At 34.8% G+C, this 19,601-nt stretch overlaps 2 pseudogenes; one reads left to right on the top strand and one right to left on the bottom strand.

Annotated features, from left to right (window-relative positions):
* LOC104747025 overlaps positions 1–3,965 on the top strand; it is a 5,469-nt pseudogene extending 1,504 nt beyond the window's left edge.
* Positions 6,959–17,927, bottom strand: LOC104748541 (annotated as a pseudogene).

The raw sequence follows: 19,601 nt of genomic DNA, 5'->3' as shown, positions 1-19,601 counted from the left end.
ACAACATGGGGAAGAAGTCAGAACCAGTTATAACCAAGTGCAAGAAGAGTGAGAACTGGACGAAGGTTACATTCAAACCAGATTTGACGAAGTTTAACATGACTGAGTTGGAGAGCGATGTGGTTGCTTTAATGAGTAAACGAGTGTTTGATATTGCTGGATGTTTGGGGAAGTCTGTCAAAGTTGAGCTGAATGGCAAACGAATACCAGTCAAGTCATTCACTGACTATGTGGATTATTACCTAAATGCGGCTAACAAATCAAGGACTGAGCCTCTCCCAAGGTTTGTTCCCGTGATTTGCTATTGCTCAGTTCTAACAATTGTGTTTCTTGGAATGTATCTTTGATCTTTGGTGTTTTCTGTGATTAGGATGACTGAGAAAGTTAATGACAGATGGGAAATTTGTGTTAGCTTAAGTGATGGACAGTTTCAGCAGGTGTGTATACGTTTTTCTGTGTATTAGTATTACCTTTTTTCATATGAAGAATGAGTAAAGCCTTAACAACGTTTTCTGCTGCTATCAGGTCAGCTTCGTCAACTCCATAGCAACGATCAGGGGTGGTGATCATGTTGATTATGTGACGAGTCAGATCACAAACTATATTGTGGGTATTGTAAACAAAAAGAGTAAAACCGCTAACGTTAAGTCCCATAATGTGAAGAACCATCTGTGGGTGTTTGTCAATGCACTGATTGACAATCCTGCTTTTGATTCCCAAACAAAAGAAACTCTGACACTTCGACAGAGCAGTTTCGGATCCAAATGTGAGCTTTCAAAAGATATTCTGAAGAAAGGTATGGTGTGCTTTACCTGTCTTTATTTTTTTGGATAAGTGATCTAACTGATTTTTAGAAGAGTGAGAATCCTTTTTTTCTTATATAGTGTTTGTTTTAGTGGAAAAATCTGGCGTAGTGGAGAATCTGCTTTCATGGGCCGATTTCAAGCAGAGCAAACAAGATGAACAAGATGGAGAAGCCATTGAACTTGCTTTCAGTGAAAAGAATACTGAAGACCCAAAAAATTGGCTTTGGAACTATGTGGTAAGTAGGATTTTGAGTTATCTGTTTTTCTGCTTATTACATCTGCCTATTCTGATTTCCTCTTTTCCATTCAGCCTGGCACTGATCTTGATCAGAGGGAACTGAAAGACACATACAGTGACTTCGTGAACAAAGAACTGATCGTGTTCCCGGATCTGGATCTTCAACGGTCAATTCCCTCAATGCTTGATGGGCTCATGCCCGGTCAGAGAAAGATACTTTTCTGTGCATTCAAAATTAACTTAGTTAATCCAATGAAGGTTGCCCAATTCGCTTGTTATGTATCGAAGAAATCAGCTTATCATCATGGCGAGCAGAGTCTTTCCAGCACTATCATAGGCATGGCACAGGATTACTTGGGCAGCAACAATATCAACTTACTTAAACTAAATGGCCAATTTGGTGCACGAGCTTCGGTAAGTATAGCTAATAGACCAACTGTTCTCATTAATCTATGCTTGTGCTCATCATAGTGTACCTAATTGTAGGGTGGAAAAGATGCAGCTAGTGCAAGATACATTGACACTGAACTCTCTCCTGTAACAAGGATCTTGTTTCCCAAGGATGATGATGTCCTACTTGATTAGTTGAACGAAGATGGGCAAAAGATAGAGCCAACTTGGTAATTCTTTCCCCTCCTTAATTGTTTTTTTTTTTTTCTCTTTTCAGACTAGTTAACTTAATATGTTAATGCTGGTTAGGTACATGCCCATAATTCCAACTGTACTTGTCAATGGCTCTGAAGGCATTGGAACTGGGGAGAGCATGTTCATACCGAACTACAACCCTAGAGATATTGTTGCTAACATAAGGCGTCGACTCAATGGTGAAAGTGTGGTTCCTATGGATCCTTGGTATAGAGGGTTTAAAGGAACTATTGTGAAAAATCCGTCCAAGGAAGGTGGTTGTACCTACACAACCACTGGTCTATATGAGAAAGTTGATGACACAACTATTAGCATTACGGAGCTGCCCATCAAAAGGTGGACTGATGATTATATACAATTCTTGCACTCATTAAAGACAGATAATGATGCCCCCTTTCTCCAGGTAGAATGCATGCTTTAATTAGAAACTAAACTAGTATTTTTTTATGCCGCTTTCTGAGTCGATCTTTTTTTCTGCAGGACGTCAGGTTATACAGTGACGCTACATCTGTGAGTCTTGACCTTAAATTGAGTGAAGAGAAGATGCTGAAGGCTCAAGAAGAGGGCTTTCTTGAGAAATTTAAACTCACCACGGAAATCTCTACAAGTAATATGCATCTCGTTGATAGAAATGGTGTTCTAAAGAAATATGAATCTCCAGAAAAAAGTAAGAAGAGATCCAACTTGTTTTGATTCTGTTTTTTTTTTTTTTCCCCCTCTATAAGACAAACTAATTTTACATCCCTATGTTGCAGTCCTTGAAGAGTTTTTCGATGTACGACTTGAATTATATAAGAAGAGAAAGGTTTGAAAACGAACTATGATTCAGTCCTTTAGAGGTTTTAGTCAGCATGGTAATGTTCTAACATAAACTGTCTTAACTGTCTTCTGATGTATACAGGATACTATCCTGAAGAATCTGGAACTTGAGCTGCTGATACTAGAGAACGAAATAGAGTTCATTCGTGCCCGTAGCGAATTCAATTTGCGTGGAAAGAAAGCTAGTATTGTTGAGGTCTTAAGACAGAGAGGGTTTACACGATTTCCGAGGAAGTTGCCTATAGAAGATGCAGCTGAAGAATCTGAAGAAAGCTCAGTGGATCCTGCAGATTCCGCAGACACTGATATACCCGGATCAGAGTTTGACTACCTATTGGCAATGCCTTTGGAATCGTTGTGTGAAGATATAGTCGAGGATATATTGGCAGGCAAATTGGCAGACAAAGAGAAACTAATTGAAAGAATTAATGATTTGAAAAAACGCAAACCAGAATACCTCTGGCACAGAGATCTGGACTCTCTTGAGAAGGAGCTAGAGGTAAGGATTCACAAAGCTACTATCCCTTATATAACGCTTAATATTTAATTTGTCACATATATCTTGTTCCTCATATTGCAGGAACTTGATAAGGCCGATGCTCAAGCCGAAATAGACAGAAAGGGAGCACTGGAAAAAATCAGGGCCAGTTCTAAAAAACAGACGCCAAAGAAACCGATAGCAAAGAAGACCACAAAGAAAGCCAGTGAATCCGAAACAACAGAGGCTTCCTATTCAGCAATCGACAGTGGTTAGTCTCCTCGTACTCCAGCGTTTTCATTGCGTTTTGTTTTCTTGGTTGGATCTAATATACATTGGAAACTTTTTTTTGGTTCTATAAGATAAAAACGTAGCAGAAGTGGTAAAGCCAAAAGGTAGACAAGGAGGAGGAGCCAAAAAGAAGGCCCCAGCTGCAAAGGTGTTTGCTCAATACAATTTTGGCTTAGGAGCTGCGGATTCAAGCAGTAAGCTGATACACAGTTTTGACAAAGAAGCATTGATTTAACACAACCTATTGTATGTAATTTGGGTCTTAAAGTTAAGTCTTGTCTTTCTTGTGGTTTTATCAACAGAAGCAACTGAAACATCGAAAGCAATTGACGCGGATGATGATGATGATGATGATGACGACGACGTGGTAGTTGAGGTAGCTGCACCAGCAAAGAAAGGAGGAAGAAAACCTGCGGCAAGTAAAGCCGCAAAACCACCAGCAGCTCCGAGGAAAAGAAAGCAGGTTGCGGCGATTGGTGTGGCTCCGGAGAAGAAAGTGAGGAAGATGAGATCGTCTCCGTTTAACGAGAAGAGTAGTTCTGATGTAAACTCTTGTTAATGAGTAACTTTGACATCCACTACAAGAAAAACTGTCCAAAGCCACAATTGTGCCACAAAAAAAAGTTATAGCCATCATATCTTAGCCACAATTCAGACACAAAATATTATCGTGTCTAGTTTGTAGTTATATTGTAGCAAATTTGTGTCTATTTAGCTACGAATCTAATTCATGGCTAAGTCGTGACTAATAGCTACAAAAAACTACAAAATATTAGGAACTATCTAATTTTATTTATTTCAGTAAGATAGCCACAAAATTTTCACATATATATATGTGGCTAGACGAAACTTTAAACTACAAACACAAACCATAAAACCTTTAACTCTAAGAAACATATATAATTATTACAATATATCTAAATGTATAATGTAAAATATCTAATTTTTTTGAATCAAATATTTTTCAAACTTTGAATCATAACCCCCACATTAATTTATAGTACACCACAAATTTTAAATGAATCATAAATTACTTTAAACCCTATTTAGCTTTAAAACTCTTAAAATTATAAATGAATCATAAATGGTTAAACCAAAGCAGAACTCACTATATATACACAAAAACAATAATATTAAAGCAATTTACATATTTACTTTACAAAAAAAACTATTTATTTATAAATTTAAATTTATAAACCAAAAACTCAATTATAATATATATACATATATGTGAAACTTAATTTTTAAAACCGTATATTATAACATTTTAACCTTAAATTTAATATTCATACATAAAAAGTAAACCAAAAACTACAAAACCAAAAAAAAAAAAACTAAAGCCTCTCATTGGCTAATACATAAAGACAAGGATTGAGCTTTGGCTTATTCTCCACCATTGATAGATTCAATCCAATGGATGAAATCTTCTCCTTCCTTTTTTTTTCTTTTGGTTAAAACTCTTCAATTCCTTTCTCCTTTTCTCTTCGTATCTCTCTCCTCTTTTACTTGTTACTATATTTTAACCAGCGGTATACCGCGAAACTATATTTTTAAAGTTAAAATTAAAATATAAATTTTAGGTAGATTAAATATATATATATATGACTAATGTTTTTTAAATTTTAAGTATATATCTCTTATATCTATATATTATTTAAGTTTACCGGTTTAAATATTTAGGTTTACCAATTTAAATTGTCAAATTCAAAATATAACCCGTGATACAACACAGTACTGCTTGTTTATTTTACATAATCGTAATTTAATAAACTCAATTAAATATGTCTAATATTCTAAGTCGATGGTTTAAACAAAATAATGAAATGATGATTTACTAACAATTAATGATATAATTTTCAATTTTTATTAATACACAAACTCATCCCGCTACATAACCAAACACAATTTTTCTTTCTTGCTTAAATAAAACATGCATGTTTTTCAAAAATCCAAATAACGAAAAATGCAAAAAAAATATAGTTACATTAATGTTATGATGATGATTTAAAGCAAATAAACTAAATAAATCAAACAAAGATGATAATAAAATCGTAATTTTAATTAAAAAAAAATATTATTTTATATTTCAAACAAAATCTTTTAACTGTGTTTGGTTATAAGGATAGTAAAGAATTAATTGAAGATATTGTAATTAATTTAATTAGATATTGTAAATAGTCATTGATTGATTATTAAGATATTTTAGGAATTTTTGTTTAGCCCAAAATATTGGTTTTAAATTTTAATTTAAAATTTAATGATAATGGCATTCCTTATAAATAAGTAGCAACTCTAGGATTTATCTGCTAAATGTCTTTAAAATGTATATATAGATACATTTTTGTGTTTTTTTTTGTTGGTTGGTTGTTGTTGTATGTGTTAAAAAAATAAATTAAATATCATTTTAAAAGCTTAATTCTAGATTTTAATTTAGTGATTATATGATATGTATTTTAATTTTTGTTTTTTTTTGATTTTTTGAAGATCAATCTCTATTGTACGTAAAACAAACATTCTCAAAATCTACCTATTAAAACTTACAGACCCTTTGTCCATATGTCAAAATCCAAATCCACTTCTACAACATGAACAACACAACCACTTCCGAATCCCAATAGTTCAAGGACCAACGCACTATTGGGTGATTAGTCACTTATTTAAATAGATTTATATTTTATATCTAGGTTATATTATATTATATTCAGTTGTTACCATCAGCTAATCCCTATGTTTGATTCTAAAATACCACCAGAAAAACAAATAAAAAATTATTAATGAAAGTTTGGTGAGTAGGTGACAGTCTGATCGTGCCCTGGAAGATAATGTGCCTAACACTCTCTCATTGAAGATTGAAGATACACAAGGAGATTTAATGTTTAAGCCTCTTTTCTTGTCAGCTTTGTTCTGATTTTTTATTTGATGGTTTGTTTTCCCTTATTATAATATACACTCCAATAATTAACAAAAGTGTTTTTGTATTTCTCAGCATATTGTAAACAAATTCCTCATATCTTTGTATTGTATTCTTATATATAAGGTTCAAAAAGATATCCAAGATTTACGCACGCTGATACCACACAAACCAAGCTTACTACCCGTCCTGCCAAGCTTAAATATTAAATTATCACTTTATTTAAATTAATTTTTAACGCAAATCTTTAGGCCAAACTTTTATGACTACTTTTAGACTTTTAGTTTTAACTTCCAAAACTATTACAAATAAATATTACAATCCAAATTACAATAATTACAATAGTCCCCATTTCTGAAATACAAATTAAGAGAATTATATTTATTTTCAAATTTCAAAAGCATATATCAGATGTTATGATTTATTTACGTTTAAACTAAATTTGATAATTATATCCCAAATTATCAACAACACCTTCCAAACAAAAATAAGGTCATCATCTATATAAATTATGTGTTCTAATATCATACTTTACACAATATATTATTTCAAATAAGAAAAAAATATGAAAAAAATATTTTAATTACAAAACAATTCAATATATAGAAACAAAAATGTTTTAAAACAACAAACAATAACCTGTGCAACGCACGAGACTCTAGTATCAAATATAACACAATGTCTCATAAATCGAAACCACAACTGTTCATTCTCTTATTTTGCATTTATAATGAACAATCCAAGTAGGAAACTGAACTGTGCTGACACATTTATGGGAAACTTATGACTTCATATTCATGATCTATTTTCAAAGGAGATTCCTTGGATACATGTCGGTTTTCAGACCATAGCTCCAAGTTAACGGTTCCACAGTGGACAATACATTTGAAGACTTGACTAACATCGAACCTGTTTACCAGCTGTAGATTGAGGCTCTTGTACACCAACATCCATTCCCCTGGAAAAAACACAGAAGAAGGTTGTTTGCACAAATGTTATAGTTGATCAATAAGGAAAGGCTTGTAATACCCGAATTCGATATCTGTAGCTGGTTAACGGGTTGACTTCCTGACCCAACCCGAACATTCTTTAAATGCAATATAACCAGCTAGAAATGCAAAAGTAACACTTCACTTAACCAACCTGCAAAAAGAGAGGGGTGAGTAATTGATAATTACTCAGTGAGGACAAGCCTTAGGGCTCACGAAGTCTTCATACACAAACATGCTTAGACCATCACAAAGTCTAAACCTATGACAAGCAATCAATCACGTGTCAACGACACTCAAACATCAAACAAATGAGACTACGTCCCATAGACAACGCTGTGCATTACGGGATTCCTCATGCTTTCGCACTTCTTCCTGCACATTTCCGTCGCTGTGCATTACGGGATTCCTCATACTTTTGCACTTCTTCCTGCACATTTTCATTACTGTGCATTACGGGATTGTTCATACTTTCGCACTTCTTCCTGCACTTTTTCACTTGCGTATCCGGATTCCTCATGCTTCTCGCATTTCTTCCACGCACAACGCGTTGGCTCGTCAGCCAATCCTGATCTACCCGCATTCCGCGCCCGTAGACCACCACACAACTACAAGGAATTCTCCTTGTAGGACTCTCTGCGGCTCACCCGCTTCTTCGTGCCTCTTGGCACATTTTCTCCCCACACTCAAACAATTTATTTTATCATACAAACATGCATATCACACACCTTGCAATCCGTTTAAAATACCTAGTCCTTTTAATTTCAAATCCTATTACTAATTCTTTTTCCTTACCTTTTATTTAGTAAATATATTATATATATATAGATAGATATATACACATATATATTAACATTTTTGAAGTACATTTTGATTTATGCCCTTTAAATTTTACTTATTTAATTTTGTTTTTTACAACATTAACCCCTAAAACAATTCCATAAATAACATTTTAGAGAAACTCAAATACTAAACTTTCTTAAATTGACCAACATTTGTTACATTTATTGCCACAAAATCTTAACAACATCTATACATTTCGATTTTTCAAAAAACAACTCTACACACNCCACACTCAAACAATTTATTTTATCATACAAACATGCATATCACACACCTTGCAATCCGTTTAAAATACCTAGTCCTTTTAATTTCAAATCCTATTACTAATTCTTTTTCCTTACCTTTTATTTAGTAAATATATTATATATATATAGATAGATATATACACATATATATTAACATTTTTGAAGTACATTTTGATTTATGCCCTTTAAATTTTACTTATTTAATTTTGTTTTTTACAACATTAACCCCTAAAACAATTCCATAAATAACATTTTAGAGAAACTCAAATACTAAACTTTCTTAAATTGACCAACATTTGTTACATTTATTGCCACAAAATCTTAACAACATCTATACATTTCGATTTTTCAAAAAACAACTCTACACACTAAAGTTTTAACCCATTAAATCTCTAAAACTATTTTTATGGATGCTAGAATCTCTCAAATTTAAATGATATACAACAGATTTTCCATAACAAAAGTTTACAATATCCATAATTATATTAACATTAATAAATTTCATAAACCGAAAATCCAATTATAAATGTCACATTAAATATGTTGAAAACCCCCATATAATTTGGTTTATTTTTTATTTTTTTGCGGAATTACCAAAAAAATTAAAATTCTATTAATTATCATAAACTATATATATTGACATTGAAAAATTATAAACTATAAAAAATATGTTAATTTGGTAAAACAATTAACATAATTAAACTTGAGAAAAAACTTATTTTGTTATTTTTTTTTACGCAAAACCTTATTTTGATTTTGGTGAGACGGGTTGGCATTAATCCTATATAGTGAGTTAAGTGGAATTGTTTTTTTTAAAACACTTTTAGATGTGTACTAGGAGATAAATGTATTACTAGACTATACATATGTTAAAACCTTGAAAACCCTATAAAAATCCTATACTTTGAATACTTATATCAAATACCTGTAAAATTTTATATTATAAAAATTAATAAAACAATAATAAAATAACAAATAAATACAATATAAATTTTAAATTTTAAAAATTAAAAATATTGTCCCGCGGTGTATCGTGGGTTAAATCCTAGTATATTATTATTATACACTCAACAATCAACTAATTAAGACTATTTATATATAATCCATAGGTATATTTGGCTTAACCTTAAACTAAGTAACTATCTAAACATATCGGCATATAAACATATCGGCATATGAAAAAGACACCAACTAGTTCTCACCTTAGCCACATGAACTGAATCCTTGATAAAAATACCAGCAACAACAAAACTCTGATTCGATGCCAATCTCAAACTGTAATGGTGTAGATTAAATGATCAAAGATTATATTCCAATAATAATCTATGATTTAATCTAATAACCAAAACCTATTTAATTGTGCTGGTATTTCTCAAATAAATTAATTAGATGTAGTTTAATAATTAAATCAAACCAACAGTCTAATAATTCATAACACCACCATTTAGTCCACGTACGATCACATGCTCCCACAATACCAATTCCTCAACCAGCCACAATACACAACGTCATCGACAACGTACGTAACCACTAACCATGCATGACACCACAAATCAACTCATGCACGTTCGATAAACAAGTTTCGGTTCTGGACATAAATCATCTGGTTTAGTTGGTTAAGCTTTTCGGTTCAATAATCAATGCAACACAACGACAGACATGAGAAAGAGTTTCGCCGTTTACCTTTCTCGGCGTTTACACTCAACGATTCTTGACGGATCAGCAACGCCGATCAACAAAGCTTCAAGTCCACAGTTGTCACGTCCTCATCTCTTAACAATCAAACAGCAACAAAGCAACAGATCCATCAAGACAATATCATAAACTTATTCCGTAAGCTACATAATTAATTAGGTTTTCTTACCATTAACGACATCTCCAATGGACCACGACTACACCGATGACAGCGGCGGTCATCCGGTGACTCACGGTGGCTAACTGACCAATGATGGTGTTCGACGGTGACTAGCGAGAACCACGGGTCCGTACGGTAAGCTTTTCCTCCACGAGACTCATCACCACAACAACGTCTCTCCATCGTTTCCTTCTTACCGATAACAACACCAACAACAAGAACACAACTTAAGCTGTCCAATACTCAACGATCAAGTTGCTGGTGTGTTTTTAGGGTTCATCGGCTCTCCTCTCTTGCTGAACAAGGACGGCGGCGATATAAGCGTGTATACACGTTAACACAATTACACAAAATAAACCCTTCTCTTTGTGACTTGTTCTTGTTGGGCCTCAATGGGCTTGAAAAGAAAACATACCGGCCCAATTCCCAATTACAAAACCGGGATGTTACAAGGCTCTTCGCATGTTTAAAGTTGCTAAGCCTCTGCTGGTTTTTTAAGTTCTTCTTTACTGCTGAGCTGAACTGAAGGATCACAATCCTCTCTCTATTTGATTAGAAAAATGGGAAGAGCATGAAGATACTTACCATGTGGGAGGTTGTTCCTTTCATATAGTTTCTCTCCAGAATTTGGCCAAACTTCATGCTTTGAGCCATCAGTCGGTGTGAAGGAGACAAACGATTCAGTTGGATGCAAAAGTGTGAAAGTTGGATGGACTCTTAAGCAAACTAGCCTGCATTGTTTAGTAACCAGCACCAAAAAGACCATCATTTTCTAGACAGAAAAAACAAAAAACGACAGAAGAATTTGAATTGTTAGCTTGACTCGCAAGCAACCTACTAATTGCACACTCTACTTACTCAAACTACTCAACAAGATTACAATATATTGGTATGTATGCGAGATCTTGCAGATTGTCTTGCGAAAGTCTCTGTACTCTATTTTCATTCTTGGTAGAATATATGATGTAGATAAAATATTGCAAAAAGAACGGAAAATGTGAAGTAATCACGCAAACCTTGAAAATCCACCAGAGCCAACACCAACACTACGAGCTTCAATGCTAGAGGCAATCCAAAAAACTTGGGGACTGTCAATAGGCATACTTATTTTCCGCCGAAGAACCAGTCCACCACCTACATCACCTTCCATGATAAGAGATTCTTCTTCTCCCCCATGTTCCAAATTTCTCCTACACGGGATGAAACTATCAATTGGGTAACATATATAATGATAATAAGAAGAGAGAGGAGAGTTGTGTGTACATGTCAACATCATTACATGCAAGAAATATGCATAAGAGAGAGAGAGAGAGATCGTCAAAGTATAAACTCACTCAATGACATTATATTTCTCAGTACATCCAGCTGACCGGTACTCAATACCACTGTACTCTTCATAACCATTGATATCTATTCTGCTATGAAGCCATTGGACTCCTGCAAATTGTAATCAACCAGAGTCGTAATCCCTGCATATTCTAAATTCAATTTGGACATAACATGATCAAACAGTCCACCATAAGCTGATTCTAAGGTTGTAAAATTTCTATATATAACTTAGTAATTTACATTAATACGGCCATAGAAAAAAAACAAGTGTTAATCATGGCAGGAGAAGTTGTTTAGTGAGAGCTAATATGAAAACTTGAGAATATAGAAATGCAACCCCTGTTGATCGTCAAAAAAAGTCGAAAGTATATCGTTCTTATGCGATTTGCAACGTTTTCAAGCCTAATAGTAAACAAAAAAAAAGCAGTTTATCGGTGCGTTACCTGATGGAACATGTGTCATGGACCATATCCTTCCACCAATCCAAGGAACTATATTACGTTTCCAATCACCGCTGTTTAGCTCAACTAGTTCCTTTGAAAGTTCCATTCCCTTTTGTCCAGCTAACATTTCCTTCTCAGGAATTAGTTTTGTATTTTCTACAATAACACCCTTGGAATTAATAACTATGAGCATTAGAATTTCGGTGTACCTATTTCATGATGAGTATGTAGAAAATACAAAATTGATTCCTAATTATAACTACAGAGCTTATTAGACTAGTAGCTATAGACAAAATTAGAAGATAAAATTTACCCGTATGAAGTTTAAAGCACTCATTGCTTGTAGATATTAACTCTAAAACTTCATTTTCTGAAGGCACCTTAATGTGGATAATTTCTCCATCCATTCCCAAGCATCAAGCTGTTTAACATTATCTAATATTTAATTATTTTGAACTTATAGTTACACAAAAAAATATTTTAACAAGAGAAGGAGCAGTACCATTGCACCGCCTCCTAGTAATAATTGGACATGAACACGACGCTTTGGCCTCTCCCACTCTCCTTCACTATTTGAAACCTTGACAGTAGCAGTGGATAAGTGTCGCTCAGCAATGTAGTGAGTAATTAGAAACCTGCCTTTGGTGTAGCCATATCCATCTCCATCATCCTCAAACAAGATTCATTCAGCTTTCCCTAACCGAGGCAATGTAAAATACATAATTATTCTCTTTACATTATGATATCTATCTCAATGTAGAATACATAGTTATTTAATAAATAAATTGAAAAAAAAAGACTAAGGGAAGCAGAACTTACCATTTTCATCTAATGACACAAGTAGTGTCAAGTCATCTGACAAACTAAATTCCCCAACATGCAGATGTGGAGGAGCCAATGTTATGATGGATCCACCTTGTAAATATAATGTCGGTAAATCCTGACATCATGAAACGAAAAATGTAGAAAACGTAAAAGAAAAAAAAAATTAAGTTATTTTCCAATGAAATTAAAGAGAAACGGTGACCACAAGTGTCAGTGACCATACCGGATGTAAATCTTCAAAATCAAATCTCAACCAATTTCCTCTAGGCATTATGTGTTGCAACTCGTGTGATCCCTGATTAGATAACGTGCTAGATAACGGTATAAAAAAACCAAAGACAACTTGATGAGGATAAATGTTTGGGAGATGAGTAAATAACAAAAATTTCTTCAAAGTATTTACAATAAATGACTTATAAAGAGAGAGACTATAAGGTGATTTTTTTATGATGATTGTGATAATATTTACATGTGTTATATCATCAAAGAAAGTTTAGAAACACTCGAAACATCTACATGACCAAAGTTTACAAGATGTCAATATATCATTGATACTAAGATTTTTGTGTCTCCTAGTAGGTTCAATTAACCTTATGCGTTGTAATACTTAAGGTGTCAATCCAGTTGGGAAAGTTTACTATCACTCAAGATGCAATCAAGAAGTCACAAGTTAAGCCAATTCAAAGAGTGTTTTTATCTAACAGTCCTAGAATGATCAAAATGCGAAACGGAAATGAGTCACAGAACTAAAAACAAGAATGCATGACAAGAAGCGAAAGTGAATAAAAACGCAAACGATTCTAAGCATGAACAAACGAAACAGTTCCAGGAATGTAATAAAAATCAGAAAGAAAGAAGTCCTAAGGATGGGGTAATTGATGTCGGTGGAGTATCCTAGTCTAAGGAGTGTTTAACATACCACAAGCAAAGTATCCCTAAACAATGAACATCACAACTTAGCTAATCCAATCTCTTGGCAAAAGCTACTCAGACTCAACCACTTCCATACCTAGCTCTCGCTAGAGAAACGTGGTCGAGCAGGCATGACAGACAAGTTCATTCGTGTCAACAAACATCCTAGACAACTAATCTCTTAGGCTAGGAACGTAAGTCTCTGGCACTAGTTGGTCAGACATTTCATCAAACACCTTTTGGGTGCGGAAATGTCTCGAACCTAGTTCCAATTGATCAGAGAGAAACTAGTAATTCTAACTCTAGTCCAGAAGGGAATCATACAATCAAAGCTTAAACACTCTACATCCTAAGATCCTCCACCTAATCTATCCCATCCTCAAGAACTAACACACTACTCAGATCCGAAAATCATAGTCAAGGATGCAAAAACAGAAATCATTGTAACAAGCATTATTAGGTAGATAAAAATAAGGTGAAAAACTTTGTAGAAAGAATCAAATGCAAAATCTCAATAATCTCAAAGATATCGGAATACAAGTCTGAGCACGTTTTTTGGAGGCTAGGTTCAGAAACCTTCTGGGAACAAAAACGAGATAAAAGATAAGATGTCTCTGCAAAGACTTAACAAAATGTATATATAGTAGTCCAACATGGAAAGCCCTAAAACTTAAAACGACAAGGTAAATCGTCGGTTTGGTAATCTCCTGAAGCGTGTGAAGCCAAACGTCCTTCTTCCCGACATGTGCGATCGAGTCCGTGTGCGTCGAATGAAATGCAATGTCATCATGGCTCGGACGGAAGGCTGAGGAGCATGGCTCGATCAAACAAGCTGGAGTGTGTGGCGGGGAAGCATGGCTCGAGCGTGGTGTATACGCATCCACTAAAACGATGATAACTCTTGAACCACACTTCCGATTGACTTGAAATAGACGGCGTTGGAAAGGTAACTCAATTCCCTACAACTTTGATGAAGAAGTCGAAAGCTAAATCCCACTCTAGTGCGATGTCTCGAACGGATGGCTCGGACGGAACGGAGATGGTGACAATGGCTCGGACGAAACGGAGATGGTGACAATGGCTCGGACGAGACGGAGATGGTGACAATGGCTCGGACGAAACGGAGATGGTGACAATGGCTCGGACGAGAATGGCTTCCAACGTCTCCTAAATACCTGAAATACTCCAAAATGCACAATATATGCAAGGATGATGCAAGAACTACCTAGACGTGCAAAGTGTATAGAAAAAACTAGAAAACGATGCAAACCAATGAGTTATCCTAGCTAAATGCATGATAAAAATAGGCTAAGGAGAGACAAAATATAGATATATCAATCATCAAGCCCCACAAATGGATCTAATTACTTCAACATTCTAAAACTTCTAAATCTGATCTTCTTTCTTTCCAAAATTCAGCGACATAGCATTGAAACACTTCTTCATGCAAAATGATTGAATTGGAAGAAGAAATTAAACCTTGCGTATATAAGAAGTGGACCCAAAAGAAAAGCATTTTCGATAGTTCTTAGCCGGGAATCTTTAGGATCTGCATTAAGACCTAACAAATAAGCTGAGTATAAGATTTGATTGCATAAGTTCAAGAGATTGATTACAATCATTTACACAAACGTACCAGCGAAAAAGATTGGAGCTGAAATTGGAGCACCAGTTGTATGGGAAATGTAAAATAAGGTGTAAAAATGTGGTAAGAGTTGGTAACGCCTCATCAATGCGGCACGACAGACTTCCTCACACTGATAAAAGTACTACATTTCATAAGTGACATAAAAAATCACAAAATATGAATGGTCGACTTTTTTGTTTTTTTGGGTCAAAAAATAATGGTTGACTTTCTTTAAGACTGTAAATTTATAAGTAGTTATCTTTCTTATTTTGGTGATTAAAAATTTGTTTTAATGATGGATCTTACAAAATTTGAAAGCAGAAAAATACCTCATTCTCCGAATGACCACGGCTCATGATCATCAGTGGCCACCTCAGAATGGCCACGACAAAATGGAAACATAGCTCCAATGCCCATCCAACGTCCAAATAGCCGCGGAGTTGTATTGCCACCAAAAAGCCACAGATATCTGGCCTGATAAGGGCTGACCACTAAGCCCCCTAAATGCAATTTAATTAATTGTGCTACAGTTAAAAGGTGCTGAAATTTGTTATGTTATGAGCAAGAAAATAGATTAACATCATGTTTTTTCTTTATTAAGGATGTAACAAACACCGAAAATACTTACCAGCTGAAGGACAATGGATATAGACATATGTAGATGCTCCCAGTTTGAAAGGTTATCTCCTGTCCGAGTCGCAGCATATCTCTGGCTACCTATGAATCCAGCCCTTGTCAATACAAAAGGTCGCTTATTCTTATCAGCTAGCTCCATCCCTTCATAAGTTGACCTTCCCATCAGTGTCCCGTAGACCTAGACAGCGAAAAACTTGACAAATCTAAGTTGAAGTGCCTATCAACGTATACAAAGACAGCTACCACAGGTAAAAAATGTTTTATATATTCGTTAGGAAAATGCATTTATTTTCAGAGACCAACTACTTATCACATTAGATGCACTAAGAAGTTTCCATGTTTTTTTCTTAGATCAAATTAAAGGTAGGTCCTTAGCCTCCTCTTATTTAATTTACCTAAAGACCCCTCAACATATTCATTCATAATAGACTTAGGATAAAGAAAAAGAAAACCATAAAGAGACTGACAATAGTATCCCCTATATATTAATAGTGAAGCACACTCTTGAAAAAGCTGATGTGTCGCCGCCAGAAAGCTTTGTGCACCTTTTAGCAAAATATCCTCAAACTTTCTACTTAATTACATTAACATGCCATTGATATGTCATTATTTTCTTTTTCTTTTTTGTGGTGTGAAAAGGGAGACAATGTCTCCCACAATTTATTGAATAAATAGAAACTCAAATACAAACTCGCCTAGAAGATGCAACACCATTAGCATCATTCGACAGAATCGACATGACACAGTCCAGAGTAACATCAAATACATGAAAACCTAACTGAAGAGAAAATGCATAGTTGGCTAACCCATCTGCAAGATGGTTAGCTTCCCTATAGATATGTGAAATACGGACATTCCAGTCCCTTGAGATGAAGCCGTGGCACAAACGCACCAGGGGAGACAGAGGATGAGCTTCACTAATCCCTGTCTTAAGAAAACCAACAACCAACTCCGAGTCCACTTCTAGTTCCAACCGAGCAACTCTCCTCTCCCAGGCTATGTGAAGACCATAGTAAACTCCCCACAGTTCCGCTAAAGGAGCTGAACAGATACCAATATTCAGGGAAAACCCCCGAATCCACCTCCCTGACACGTCCCACAGTACACCCCCAGCTGTAGCCAACCCTAGATTACCCCGCGAGGCCCTATCAGTATTCATCTTCAACCACCCATCCCGCGGACAACTCCACCTCACCATGCGCTCCACTCTCTCCGGATGCACATGACAAGCGGTAGATAACATAGCCTTGGTGACCTCCTTAGCTAATTCGTTCAGAAACTTGACCCTGTCTCGACACTTTCCATTAACCCCGAACACATTACCACATCTCCACTTCCACCCCCACCAAGCCGCCATACTAAACACTGTTGACCAAGGTACATTCACCACTTTGTAATCCTCACTCACATTAGTAAAAATCCATTCGAGCAATGATGTCCTGAAAAACTGACTCTGTTTCCTCAGTGGAACAAATCTGGTCCAAACTCCAGTCATAGCAGGACAATCCCTCAAAATGTGTATTATAGTTTCCTCACCACCCTTACAAACTTGACAAACAGCTGAATCTGTGAGATGTCGTCGATACCTCTCCACATTCGACATAATAGCTTGATTACCGACAAGCCACCAGAATGTTTTAACCCACTCAGGGACCACAACCCTCCATACCCGAGACCAAAAGAGTGCCATATCTGGTTTTGGTACACTATTCCTGACCTGCAACTTATAAGCCGAAGTCACTTATAAGCCGAAGTCACAGTAAATTTCCCATTCGGAGTTCCTCCCCACGACAGACGATCTTGTGCCCCGGTGACCTTGTCTAGTACCACCGCTCCCAGTCTAAGACACACATTAGCTGGAACAAAAGGAACAATCAGCTCCTGCACCAATCCAACACCATCCTGCCACAATTCCTGCACCCGCTCATTCAACCGTTTTTCCGGTAACTCCCCAACCACTACATTCATCAAAGGTATATCAAGGAGCCATCTATCTCTCCAAAACCGAACAACACGACCATTTCCTACCACCCATTTATGTCCGAAAATCGAGAGACGTGGTACTAAAGGAAACAACGAGACATTTAACTGCGATCCTTGATATGTTGAAAGAGTATATCAAGAAAAAGGAAGAATCTGTTGGCCTAATCTGTCAACTTGAAACAATCGATGCTCAGATCTCGCAAATTAACGATATCTTGGAGGGGCAAATCGACTTGGTTGCAGAGCCGTAACAGGCTAGAAGATGTTAGGGTTCTTATTAAAAAAAAAAAAGATGTCAAAGAATATGTTGTTCCTAATATTGATTGGGATAAACTTCGTGTTCCTTTTAGGGGTTAACAATGTTAAGAATTTTATTTTAAACATTTTAAGTTCTTGAGTATTTATTATTATCTGACGAAAAAAATATTTGGGTATTTAATTTATTATTCTAAAACCTAAGAATTCGTTAAATCGATAATATAATAATAGAGATATTGACATATCTACGTTATCTAAATATAACTATACTTAATTTTTTTTAAAATCAGAAATAAACAAAAATTAGAACTGGACTTTAATATTTATCAGAAGTATTCATGGTGATATAGTTTCTATATTCATTTAATGAAATATCTATAAAAATATTTAAAATTTATTTAAATCGTAATTTTCTAAAAAAGAAATGGGAAATCTAAAAATATATTTGGCGATAACTGAAAATGTACAAATACCATTTAAGTTTATCCAATGATAAAGTAATTTGGAGTTTTGGGAATATCATAACATGAAAAATTCAAAAAAAAAAAATATTGTATTATGTATATATATTCGTTAACAACTTTTTAAGTCAATATCGTAGGTTTCGTTTTACCCTAAGTTTTTTTTTTTCGTTTTGAAAACATGGAAAACCTTCAATCCAATGCTATTAAAAAAAAGACCGTGAAAAGAGACTTTTTATGTTATTTTAACGTCAAAATATTGAGGAAGTTTGAGTTCCGTCATCCTCTTTTCAAATCAACAGACTTGATTGTAGTTGATGATAAGGTATATTTACAGTATACATCGCGTTTTGATATATTTCAAAGTAAAATTATGTTGCTTAAATATTTTTTAATGTAGGGTAAGAAAATTCATGTGATGATTCGTCCTCCTTATCGTGATATCTTTATAAATGATCTGGAAGAAGGTGAATGGATAACGTTATCAAGGTTCTCACTAACAATGGTTGATGGGATTTTAAAGCTAACTGATCATTGTTTTATGATACATTGGGGAGAAAAGACATGGTTTAGAAAAATTCATCCTTTGTCTTCCATGCAGTTTTATTCTTTCGTATCATTTAATGATATCAAAAGAGGATATTTAGACCCTGATTATTGTGTTGGTGAGATTAAAAAGAAACTTATATTAAATTTTAAATACATCTGTAAGTTTAACTTCTAATGAAATTTTTTTGAGCAGACATTATTAGAAGAGTGTACACTGTTGGAAATCGTTTTGAAGAAGGTCCACCAAGTAAGGAATGGAATGAGTTGTTCGTTGTTTTAGAAAATATTGAGTAACTCGTTCTACTTTAAACCTTTTAATTTAATAATATAATCATACTCATTAATGTCTCTAATTCTAAACGAATTATAATTGTAGGTTTGAACGATTATAATGTCGTTTACCAAAGGACTACGCGAACGCCTTTTTCAATAATTGGATTCATTGTGAATTTAATATC

Source organism: Camelina sativa, chromosome 15 (assembly GCF_000633955.1).
Source record: "Camelina sativa cultivar DH55 chromosome 15, Cs, whole genome shotgun sequence".
NCBI lineage: Eukaryota > Viridiplantae > Streptophyta > Magnoliopsida > Brassicales > Brassicaceae > Camelina > Camelina sativa.
This window is presented reverse-complemented; position numbering and strand designations above follow the sequence as displayed.